Below are 13675 nucleotides of genomic sequence, written 5' to 3'. Positions count from 1 at the left end.
TCTCAAAAAGAGCCAAAAGGCAAAACCTACGTATTATTATGTTTTCTATGCATTTTCAAAATTTCTTACATGGTAAATAATACCACATGTGAACAGATAAAATAAAATACAAGTATGAATGGCCAAATGAAGGGGGAAAAACAATAAAGAGAAAGAAGCTTCAAAAAATAAACAAGAAACATTTGTTTTCTGCAATTCTGATATCAGTGTAGCATGTCAGCGATAACATTGTCCAGTCAGTTCTAGAATTGAAAGTTTCTGGCTTTATTTTACTTCCATTCAACTCCTGTGCTTCCTGGTGCATGCTAACATCTGGAGGGAACAGAAAGCTGATTGCATAGCCACTTCTTTCAGCTTCCCTGTAATCACATTAACCTGGAAAATATGCTGAATAGGTCCTTGCTTCATCAATCCACAAGCCATGTGTACACTTGAAACTACCACTTCTGTGGTCAATGATGGCCTTCCTATTTTTGTTAACACAATTCCCAAACTTATTCAACAGAGAACATCACACATGCTCTTAAAAAAGAAAGAAGTATCTCCCTCAAACGCAGTTTAGAAATGCCAGACTGCTGTTAGGCATAGGATCCATTGTGATTTAAATTTTGCCTCCCCCACTGACTTTCTTGAAGCGATCATTTAGTGAGGCTGTGGGACTTTGCCAAGTCAGTGTGACACCAAACACATTTGAAAACCAGAGTAAATTTACAGGGTAAAACTCAGAGAATGAGAATCTTAGGTCCTTCCAACAGTTAAGATTTTAAAAATCTTAATCATCCTGTTTTAAAAAACAGGATGGGTGTGTATATGTACACACATAAATACATTATATAATCTATATAAATAATAAATTGGTGTGTCTGATTTTTAAAAACTTAAGAGAAAATGCTTTTATATATAACTTACATATGTTTGGTTTGTATATATTCGCAAATTTACATATTATTAAAAATAATGCAAATGCATGTCATTAACAAAGTTAAGAGGAAAGATAATTACAGTAGGTTCTCACTTAACATTGTTGGTAGGTTTTTGCAAACTGTGACTTCAAGCAAAGTCGTATGTAACAAAACCAATTTTTCTCTCTTCAACTTTATAACAAAATAATACTGAATGAAACAACCTGCTGTATATTGGTCTTCTTAAAGTTGCAATTTCTGAGAATCGGCCAGATGTGGAAGCTCACACCTGTAATCCCATCACTTTGGGAGGCCAAGGCAGGTGGATTCCTTGAGCTCAAGAGTTCAAGACCAGCCTGGGTAACATGATGAAAACACATCTCTACCAAAAAATACAAAAATTAGCCAGATGCGATGGCATGCATGTAGTCACAGCTGCTTTCCAAGATGAGGCATGAGGATCGTTTAACCCTGGGAGGTCAAGGCTGCAATGAGCTCTGATTATGCCCCTGCACTGCAGTCTGGGAGCCATAGCGAGACCCTATCTCCAAAGAAAAAAAAAGAAAAAGAAATCTGAGAATCTATTGACATTAAGTGAAGACATTGTATTTATGATGTAAATATATTTATTACTTTTTTACACATACATATAGATATATGCATGTGTGGATTTTCTTATTTTATTTTTAGTTGGCTCTTGCTTCTCTTTGGATGTATGTGTGGTTTTAACAAACTTCAGATTAAAGGTCTTTATTTATAATATATGTATGTATTTTGTTTTACCTGTTTAATTTTGTTCTTTTGTGGGCACATTTTAATTGAATATGCTTTTTTGATTGTCGTATTACATAAAACAATAACATTTGGAAAGCATCTATTTCAAATCAATTTCCTAGGGCCATTGAAACCACTCTGAAAGAATCTTAGAGGCAATCAGTTTCAATGACTCATTCCTTCTGGAGTAAACTTGGATACCAGTTTAAAAAAAGTAATTTATGAGGACTTGCGTTTGGTTTAATAATAGAGCTATAGCTTGAAACATGGAAATGCAATATAGCAAGGAAAATGCTGTGATTAAACCTACTCCTGAAGAATGGGAAGTGAATGATAATTGAAAACCACAAATAGGCTGGGTGTGGTGGTTCACGCCTATGATGCTAGTACTTTTGGAGGCTGAGGCAGGTTGATTGCCTGAGCTCTGGAGTTCAAGACCAGCCTGGGCAACATTATGAAACCCTGTCTCTACTAAAAACACAAAAATAGTTAGCCAGGCCTGGTGGCATTTGCCTGTAGATCCAGCTACATGGAAAACTGAGACAGAAGAATTGCTTGCACCCAGGAGGCGGAGGTTGCAATGAGCTGAGATCGGGCCACTGCACTCCAGCCTGGGCAAGACAGTGAGAGTCTGTCTAAAAAAAATAAAAGTAGCCGAGGGTCCCCAAATGAGAGATTTGAGACAGGTTTGGCTTTTTAATGTTTCTGCACTTTATAAAATTGACAAATGACTTGGAGGAGAATAGTTGAGTCTATTGTGAATGTATCCAGAGCTCACTGCTGATTATTTTTTGCAGTTGTGGGTGATGCAAGATGGAGACTACAAACTGGATTCTGGGGCTCCAGACCCATTCCTTCTGCATGGCTAAGAGGAGAACCCTTGTGTGAGCACTGTGTTCCTCTCGTCCAACTTGCCTGCTTTGTGTTGAGATGCTTGTTCCTTGATTCAGGACCCTAATTATCAAGCCTAGGAATTTGCTCTTGCATTTGCTGCATGTCCAGTCTTCGAGAATGAGTCTTTGCTTGTTAATCTCTGATTGCATATGCTGTTTTTCAGTGGGACTCCAGGATTTTCTACGAACAGTCTCTACTGAGCTCTTTCTAGATAAAGGCCCAAGTATGAAGATATGCCCAGTGTTAGCTAGTGAGTTCCTGTGCAATGCCTCTCATGGTTGGCAGAGTTATAGGAATATCAAAAATCAGGTAGGTTCAACCCTGAACAATTTCATTAAGTATCTACACAGATTCATATACCAAAATCTGTGTTTCTCATGACCTTAAAGCACCATGGTTTTCATAGCTCTGTAAAGTAAAATCTTTTCACTTCTGCCCTCTCAAAATTGCCAAAAGGAAGCATCTATTTCTTTTTGCCAGGCAACACGCACTGGGACATTATACTAATCAGTAAAGAGTTATTGATTAGAGGGGCCTGGGATTTATACTTCTGCCTGCCTTACTGCTGAAAAATCTGGCGTCGCAAGTGATTAAGCACTTTTTGAAGGTCACACAGCTAGTGGGTGCTAGAATCAGAATGCCATGTCTGTCTTACTCCAAAGTCCCCCAACCACATATTAAGATAAATTATTCTGGAGAATATTTATGGTAACAGGATATTCATTTGACAGCATCATCAAATGAGATGCAAAAAAAAAAAAAAAAAAAAAGGCATCTTGTAAGATTTTTCCATGTAGATAGCTGGGAACCTTATGGTTCTCTGGCCTCACAGCAAGGAGAGAGGTTGGGCTTATGAAGAGGTTTCTGTGGCATTTGTATCCCTACCTCTTCCCCAGCAGGTTTAGGTTTTCTTTTTTCTTGTTCCCTAAATGAAACAAAGAAACTGACATGGAATGCATGTCTCTTGGCCTCAGTCCAGTAAGGAGGATTCAGCGACATCCCTCAGAGAGGTTGATATTTGATTGTGCATCCATTGGAGGCATGAGAGGCTGGAACCTGACCCCTGCCTGACGTACTCCAGGGAATTCTGAGCTCACAGGCGAGGGGGATGTGTTCATTTAGCCTTCACTTCCAGAGTCCTTCAAACTAATATGCATGACCAGATAACCTTAATGACTGGATAGGACCAGCAGGAGGAAAACTTCCTGCCATTTTGGCCCACAAAATCTGCTGGGATGAAGAAGGGACCCTATCAGAGTGGCACTACTGGAAAATCAGTTGGAGGGAGAGAAAATACCACCAACCTTTCAGGAGTTGCAGATGAGGGGCAATCCAGCTCGCTGGCTTCCAGGAACTCATGTCAGTACCAGTGATAGAAGAACCTTCTGTTCCTTTTTGCCTTCCTTTCCTGCTACTCTTCAGGTGGGGAGACATGTAACCACAGCAGGGGGAATGAGGGAGGAGGACAACTGAGAAAGCCAGACACTTCCCTGTTTGTGCCCTCCATTTCAGGACCAAAAAAAGCAAGTCTTAGCTAGAGATAGGGTAGGGAAGAAAGGTAGTCTTACCTTGGAATTAACACTATCAAGATTTAGTATTGCACTTGACATTTAATTTTGGTCTTCAAAGCATTCAGTGACCAGAAACATCATGGAACATGCTGGAATTTTGACCACCAGCTGGTATAAGACATTTCTGCAATAAGTAAATTTTATAGAGACCCTGGGAGACAAAACATTGCCTTTTGGTAAAATCTGAGTCATATTTATTCATGTTAAAATATTTTTCAGGTTTCAGTGTGCTCGTATCCTTGGTTACTATTGAAAATAGAAAATAGATTAACACTGCTTATGTAGTATTTGACTGCCTACTGAGAGCCAGAGGCACACAGAATAATTAGAAGTAAGCAAATCTTTATTTATAGGAGTCGAATAATGAAAACAAAGACTCGGATTTGACTTTTCTTTTCTCTTCCTCCTTTCCTTATTCTGTAAATGCTATAAGAATGAATAAAACAAGGAAACAAAAGAGGAACACTGTAAGTTATTTTTCCTGGGGTATGACTTTCCCCCGAGGTGTGTGGTCAGAAGACTGCCTGCTGATTTACCAGCCTAGATGGGACACCTCCCTGCTGAGTGTTGGCAATCCCATGTTGTCACCATCAACAACCACAATTGCACCCAGACTGTAAGTGATAAGATTTGGGGTTTTAGTAGCCATAGTAGCATAGAAGTAGCTGAGTGACTAATTCCAAATTATTTTCCAGCAAAAAGTACTCCCGTGGACTACCCAGACATTAATAGGAAATGAAGCATCCCTGGTACAATAGTGTCTATAGAACATATGTCATACTGAATTGTACATTTGATAAGCTCCATTGGAGGGAATATAGTGACTCTCAGAGGCCTTCTTTAAATAATTAAAGACATTCCTTACATTCCTAGCTTCTTAGAACCCTTTCTTTTATGTAAATATTGATTAAAAACATGTTTACAGGTTTTTTGCTGTTTATTTTACATTGCATTTAATTCACCAAGTTATTGGTTTTTATTAAATCATCAAGTTGTGTGATCATCACCGTAAACCACTTTCGGAACATTCTTAACACCGAAGGGAGATTATTCAAGCCCATTGCTATCCCCATGTCCTGCCTGAATACATTTGTAAGAAATCGCATTTTTCTCGGCCTCATCATATTTGTTTGAACCCAGGTCATGTGAATTTTGTCCTATGGGGTGTTGATGATCATCAGATTGTATTACTCTGCGATATGACCCTATAATAAGTGACCATATCATGGGACCATATACCCAGCACCTTCGAAGGACCTAGAACAAAATTGCTCAGGCATGGGAAAATAAAACCCACATGTTCTGGAAGTCCCCATGCCTCTCACTGTTCATGATACCGTCCTGTTTTCTGCCTGAGCACTGTTGAGCACCCCTCTTCTGCCATTAGTCTGACTTCTCTTCCCACTTCTAATTATGGTGATTTTCTACAAATCAGCTATGGAATTCATTCCTGTACTTAGCCCCTTACGACTGATTACTCTTATAGTCAAGTCAATATCTGTTGTTGCTTGTGCATCTCTGGCTGCTATCATTTGGAGATGTGCATCATTATTTCAAGACACAGCTAATAGGAAGAGTAAGGGAAACTTACCAAATGTTGGTACATTACATAGTTATACCAAAAAAGGGCAAATCACAAAGTTTAACTTAGACATGGAAGCATGTAGGATCTCATTTAGAAAGAATTTTTTAGAGAGAGAAGAAATCCAAAGCAGTATAATTTGGGAACATACAATAAACCATCAGGCCTGGTCCAGGCAGTGAATAATGAGTTCTTACATGCAAATAACAAAATTAATAAGAAGCTTGATTTCTTGGTAATGTGGGACTTGACAGGTGGGATACTTGTTGGAAACCTTGCCCAACTAAAAGATTAACAGCAGCTCTTTTCTTTGTTCTCAGTCAGGGTTATTCACTTTTATTTTAGTTGGCAGTCCATGTGCAAGATGTGCAAGTTTGTTATATAGGTAAATATGTGCCATGGTGGTTTACCGCACAAATCAACCCATCACACAGGTATGAAGCCTAGCATGCATTAGCTATTCTTCTTGATGTTCTACGCCCGATCCTGCCCTTTCCCAACAGGCCCCAGTGCATGTCAGGGATCCTGAATGGAGGGACCCTGTGTGATTTGATGAATCATCACATGCCTTGTCTCTTTCCTCCAGCATAAGCTACAAATATTTTCCAAAGGCAACATAATCAAAATAAATCCTTTAGTATCTCTTTTCTAGATTAACTGCACCTTCAGTACTTCCTAGCTCAATCACTGCACCTTCAGTACTTCCTAGCTCAATCACTGGGGTCCTCCGTTATCCAGTTCATGGGCTAGAACCATTAATGTTTATTCTCCATGCTCTTATCCATTTAGTCATCTGTCTGTTTGGGTGAGTTTCTGACATACCTCTTGAATTTACCGCCACTCTGTCTCCATGGTTACCACCTTTGAATCTCATCCTTAGGTCTTTAACAGTATTACATCATTTGGACCTGTGGGCACCACTACCCTTTCTGTTGTAAAAGTCTATGATTTTCTTTCATGTTTCTACCTTACTTCTCCACTAACCCTCAGCTTCTGTGCTTACCTGGTTCCTTGTTAGTTCCTTAGTTCATCTCCTTCCCATTCAGAATGTTCTCCAGTTTTGTACTGTCACTTTGGAATCATTTTCATTGTTTTCCAATTACTTCCTGATCATCCTAGTTCCAAAGTCACTAGCCAAGGGTGAAATGCATGGAAACAGCCAGTGAGAGGAATTCTGTTTGTGCAAAGTGGAAGAAAGTTGAGTAGGAACAGATTAGGATTTGAAAACTGACTAATGCTGAGATACCTGGCATACTCCAGCAGCTGAGTTTTAAGGCAGAGCACACACGAATGTGGAAGAACTGGAAACTGATTTCCTTAGAGCATCCCAACCCTTCAGCAAGTCTCTAAGAGAAGGTGTGTATCTCTAAGAGAAGGTGTATTAGTGTTGTCACACTGCTATGAAGAAATACTCAAGACTGGGTAATTTATAAAGAAAAGAGGTTTAGTTGACTTATAGTTCTGCATGACTGGGAAAGCCTCCGGAAACGTACAATCATGGCAGAAGGGGAAGCAACATGTCCATATTCCCATGACAGCAGAAGACAGAAGAATAAGAACCAAGTGAAGGAAGAAGCCTCTAATGAAACCATCAGATCTTGTGAGAACTTACTTGCTAACACAAGAATAGCATGGGATAAAACACCCCCATGATTCAAATACATCCCACTAGGCACTCCCATGATGTGTGTGGATTTTGAGATGAGATTTGGGTGGGGACACAGCCAAACAATATTAGTAGGTGAGCCCTAGTTTGAAGACTAGTGGCTTACATTATTGGAATTGACTTGTTGCTGGTGTCGTTTCCCACAAAACTCTGTTAGATCTACAAGTTAAACCCATTTTGCCTCTATGAGAATAATTTCCTCACATCATGTGTCATTTTTATTTAAAAACTTACCTCATCCTACTTGCAAAACTCTTGCTCCTGGCCCTCTGGGATAATCCAACATCATCTCCCCATCCCCAGACTCTTAACATAATCATATCTACAAACTCCCTTTTGCCCTGGAAGGAAACATTCTCAGGATCAGGGTACTAGAATGTGGACATGTTTGGGGGCCATGGTCTTGTCTACATGACTTGGTTTCCACCGACATAGTTTGTAAAGATGAATCTTGATCAAAATCTCTTACGGGCACATCACTTAGCCATTTATATGTTTAGGAGATCATTAATAATGAGTATAATAGTTTGCTAAAATAAAATCATAAGTAGGTAGGTAGTAATATTGATCTATTCACAAACAAATTCATGACTGTGAATGTGAACTTCTTCTGTGTCATTACATGTCAATTTTTTACAGCAGAATTTTAATTAAAAAATTTTTTTTTCTGGAGGCGAGGACATGATGTCAGTCTGTCACCCAGGCTGGAGTACAGTGGCATGATCTTGGCTCACTGCAACCGTTGCCTCCTGAATTTAAACAATTTTTGTGCCTCAGCTTCCTGAGTAGCTGGGATTACAAGCACATGCCAAAAGGACTGGCTAATTTTTGGAATTTTGGTAGAGACAGGGTTTCATCATGTTCACCAGGCTGGTCTCAAACTTCTGACTTAAAGTTATTCATCCTCCTCGGCCTCCCAAAGTACTGGGATTACAGGAATTAGCCACCATATCCAGCCTTAAATATATATGATATACAATTTATATATATTTAATATATATATTTTATATATATATATTTAAGGCAGGGTCTCACTGTGTCACCCAGTTTAGAGTGCAGTGGCACCATCATGGCTCCCTGCAGCTTCAAACTCTTGGGCTCAAGTGATTTTCCCACTTTAGCTTCCCAAGTATTTGGGATCATAGGCATGTGCCACCATTTTTAGCTAATTTTTTTGAGAGATGGGGTTTTGTTATGTTGGCTAGGCCGGCCTTAAACTCCTGGCCTCAAGCAGTCCTTCCACCTTGGCCTCCCAAAGGGCTGAGATTACAAGTGTGAGCCACCATGCCCAGAAATTCTCTGACTTTTTATTCTGATTGTTATACTTGAGCCAGTTCAGGGACGTCTGATGGATGTAGAGATGTAGAGAGAGACATAAAATTTTTTGTATAGTACATTAATTCTGCTAACACAACGCACATAAAAAAAATCGGAATGTTCTTCATAGTTTTGCCCTTTCCACTGATTGATTGATCAACTGATTGCTACCCAAGCTTCAGTGCTGAGACACACTCTCTCTCTGTTCAGTAATGCTGCTGATACTGAGATACGCTATCTCTCTGTTCAGTGATGCTGCCATTGGTGATTGTTGTTCAATTTTTCATTGAACCTAATTTGGAGGAAAAGATGTTTAGCTGTAGATACAATGAAGGGAATTTCAGCTCCTTCCAGACTCGTATACACCTCCTGCTGCATTGTGGGTATCAGGGATATTGCCTGTGTTGGCTGAGTTCATCAGTTTTCCCTTTACTGTTGCCTTTGATTTTGTCCTTTGGCATAGGTTCCTCTCTCCACTCCAAAAACATATTCCCGCAAAATCCTTTTAATTCTAAATGACCTCAAGTAAAACATTCCCCTTTCCTTTCCTGACAAACTTCTCATGAAAGTGATACTAGCTTTCTCTAGTTTCCTTCTCATGAAACTGGTAACTGTCATTCTCCACTCCTTCTCATGAAAGTGGTAACTAGCTTTCTCTATTTCTTCTCCTATGGTTACTTTCATATTCATTGAATCTCCTCCATGGTACAGGCATTCAGACCCAGGTTTTTTATTTCAAAACTAACTGGCAATGGAACAGTAGGATGTGTCAACAATGTCCCCCATTTGTTAGAAAGTCATTTCTTGACAACCATTAGGCACCTGAGATTAGTTATCCATCTACTGTCCATGATTCAGTGTATCTAACAGGTACAAAATACTGATTCTAAGAACTCATAGAAACAACAGTACAATGGCAGTTACCAGGGGCAAAGGATGCCAGTGGAAGAATGGGGAGATGTTGGTTAAAGAGTACAAAATTTCAGTAAGACAGCAGAAATAAGCTCAGGAGATCCATTGTACAACATGGTGACTGAAGTTAATAGTAACTTTGTATGCATTGTGTATTTGAAATTTGGTAAGAAAGTAGAGCTTTGATGTTCTTAATCACAAAAACTGAGAAGTATATAAGGTACTGGATATGTTCATTGATTTGATATAATCATTCTACATTGTATGCATATAAAGCACTGTCTTCAGATTATAATTCCTAAAGAGTGTTCCTCATACTCAACAGCAGTGGTTCTCAACCTTTGGGACTAGTTTTGTCAAAGACAATTTCTCCCTAGACCTACAGTGAGGGAGGATGGTTTTTGGAATGATTCAAATGCATTACATTTATTGTGCACTTTATTTCTATTATTATTACATTATAAAATATAATAAAAGGATTATAGAACTCCCCATAGTGTAGCTGAGCTTGTTTGCCTGCAACTACAGAAAGTGCCATCTGGGAGCAATGAGAGAGATAGTGATAGATCATCAGGCATTAGATTCTCATAAAGAGCACACAACCTAGATCCCTCACATGTGCATTTCACAATATGGGTCATGTTCCTATGAGAATCTCATTCTGCCACTGACCTGACAGGATGTGGAGCTCAGGAGATAACAAGAGTGATGGGGAGTGGCCATAAATACAGATACTGCTTCACTCCTTCACCCACTGCTCACCTCCTGCTGTGCAGCCAGATTCTTAACAGGTCATGGACCAGTACCATTCCATGGCCCTGGGGCCAGGGACCCCTACTCCACAGAGTCAGCGTACAAGTGGATACAACCTTCACTCTCACATTCTCCAAAGCTTGGAGGCAAAAATTGGACATCGACTGTCCCGAGGTTACTTCTGCCTGTAAAACTAGGTGTTAATATAATGAATGTTACCACCATTGCTGGAGGAGTGGTAATCAAACATCAGGTAATTTATAAAAATCATCACTTGAGAGAGCTGACAAGCTGCATAAATTCCCCCAGCTACCCAAGATTAATAACTTTATACGGAAAGGAAGTAAATATGAATTTGCCTCCAAATCACTTTTTTATAATCCACACTCCAAAAATTGACACACTGTCATAAATCAGACACCACTTATCAACTTGTTCACAGCATCAAAAACTCAGAGCTGCCTCTCCTTGATGGCATGCTTCTAAATGCGGTAACTCAATCTTGCTGTGTTACGGAAGGCAATGTTTAATGCCCGCTAAGCGAACCCTTCTTATTTTGGTAGGCATGGCCGCTTTGTCTGCTCACCAAAAAAGATGGATGCTATTGGATAGTAAAGTAACAAAGTAATGCTTAACCACTTATGCTTTTAAAGTTCTGCATACATTTATGAATTCAATAAAGTATCATTTTTCAATGGAATTGTTAGGACCCCAAATCTCAGTGTTACACAATATACCCATGTAACAAACCTGTAGATATACCCACTTAATCTAAAATATAAAAAGAAAAGAAGAAAGTATTGTTTTGTAGCCTAAAATGTTAAAAATACAATACCAATCTTCCAATTGTCAGATCCTGGAGACATCAAATCAAACCTTGTTGAAGATGTCATTATGAACACCTGGGTTAATAAAGGAAGTACAGGGCAAGACACATAAAACATGAAGAAAAGCAGATACTGTTTTAGAGCCTCCTGTGAAGGTAACTGTAAGGTGTCAGGAGAAACACCCTCAGAGTATCGTAAGTGACTCTGCAAAGGACCCCTGGAGTGTGCTGGTCCAGGGCTCACAGTGAACTGGCCTATGGCCCATGAACCTAGGCATCCCCACCAGACACCTGTAACAGCCCATGTGCATGCCAACATCGCCTAGAGGCAGTGGGTTTCAGGTTGTTTACTGACTTAGCTGTGGCCTTGAAAACATGGCAGCAGTTTCAGGAGTCTCCTGTTTGAGGCTGAAATGAAACTTATTTGTTCTATGGGTTGATGCTGCAGGGATGCCTTTGAAAAACAAACAAAAATCAATGATCAAGCTGGGTGTGGTGGCTCATGCCTATAATCCCAGCACTTTGGGATGCTGAGGTAGGTGGATCCCTTGAACCCAGGAGTTAGAGACCAGTCTAGGCAATGATGAAACAAAATAAATAAATAAAAATTAGCCAAGTGTGATGGCAGCTACTTGGGAGGCTATTAATCAAATGTAGTCCCAGCTATTTGGGAGGCTAAGGTGGGAGGATTGATTGAGCCTGGTAGGCAGAGGTGGCAGTTAGCTGAGATTGCATCACTGCACTCCAGCTTGGTCAACACAGACAAACAAACCCAAAACAACCAGTGATGACTGTTTCTGTTATACCTTGATTCCATTTTCTAAGGATGCCCTGAATGTTAGCTTTATCTGTCAATCTTAGAGCAGGCACTTATTCATCCTGCAGTGGTTACCAAAAACAGTGGCTAGCAGGAGAGGAGAGAGGTAAAGCTATTACACACATGCATGCTGTAGGGGTGGGCTCAGTACTGATACTGTGTCCTCACATGCGGGGTGCTGGCTTCCTCTTGAGCAAGTTCTATTCCCCTGGCCTCAGCTGGCAGATACTCCTTGTCATGGGGTGGCTGTAACTTGTATCAAGGCATCCCGGGTAGCTTTTGGGGCCGGGTACCTAACTACAAGCAGAAATGGATTCCTGGCATTGCCACTGACCTTTCACCACTCTGTTCCTTATGCCTGTAGTGTCTTTTCATAAACACATCCTGTTATTGGAGAGATTGGTGGAATATTGGATAGGAAAGGGCTTTGAACTACAGTAAGTACACATGGATTGTATAAGGTCCCTGGGGTTGATTTATGGATGCTGCTTTGAGAAATGATCAAAATGAGGAAATTTACCCTAACAATTCTCAAATATGGCAAAAGACAGTGAGCTCCCAATCAGCCTTGCATTCCCTTTGCCTACCTCTCGAGACTCTGTGAGGGCCAGTAATCCAGGACTTCCATCAGTTCTTACAGAAGGGACCTTATATCAGTTGCTCCTTCAATTCTGCTTGCAATGAGCTGAATAGTCCCCCAAAATCACGTGATTCCCACAACCTCAGAATGTGACCTTTTCTGGAAATAGGGTTATGGCGGATGTAATTAGCAAAGTTAAGACGAGGTCATACTGGAGTAAGGTGGGCCCCCATTGAATACGACTGGTGTCCTTATCAAAAAAGAAGACATTCGCAGAGGCATGATGTGAAAACAAGCAGCACAAATGTCCTATTTCCACAGAGGCAGAGATTCGGGTGATAGATTTCTGAGCCAAGGAGTGCCAGCAATCAAATAAATGCTTTATATTTTGCTTCATGTTTTTATATTTACAGTTTTTATACTGGTTGATATTTATAAGATGTACTTTTACACAGGTCTTCATGTCCAATTCTGTGTTAATCTTAAACCCTAAGACTATTCATAGTTTCCCAGGAGAAACCTTCAGAACTCATTGTACAATTTAAGCAATAAATCTGCAAATGCTTATTAAGACCGCCCTCTGTCTGCTACTAGACACAACCTTGTGGACAATGGAAATAAAAAGATGTGGCTTCCATTGGGAGAATTACACAGCGGATTTAGGGAGACAAGATGTAAATGCCCTCCAAACTAAGATGCAGAAGGGCAAAATTACTTGCCCAAGATCACATAAGTAATGACTCACAGAACTAGAATTTGAGCCTCACTGTGCCTGATCCACAGCAGTTTTTACTGTTTCCTAAGACACAAAGAGTTGGTTACAGTAGATATTAATCGCATCACCAATGTAATCTTGCAGATGAAGACATTTCCATTATGTAGAGCATAGGAATGAGAATAATCAAATGATTCTGAATCTTTTTTTGAGATTCCATTCTTTTCGAGATATCAAATTACCAGTTAACTCTTTCAATATTGCAATACCCTTAGCATAAATGGAAGACTAACCATTCTCCCACCCTGAACAAGGCAAAAAGTGGCCTGAGTAGCTGTGCAAAACACAAATCAAATTCATTGGCCA

Source organism: Macaca mulatta, chromosome Y (assembly GCF_049350105.2).
Source record: "Macaca mulatta isolate MMU2019108-1 chromosome Y, T2T-MMU8v2.0, whole genome shotgun sequence".
Classification (NCBI taxonomy): Eukaryota; Metazoa; Chordata; class Mammalia; order Primates; family Cercopithecidae; genus Macaca; species Macaca mulatta.
Note: the sequence above shows the minus strand (reverse complement) of the source record.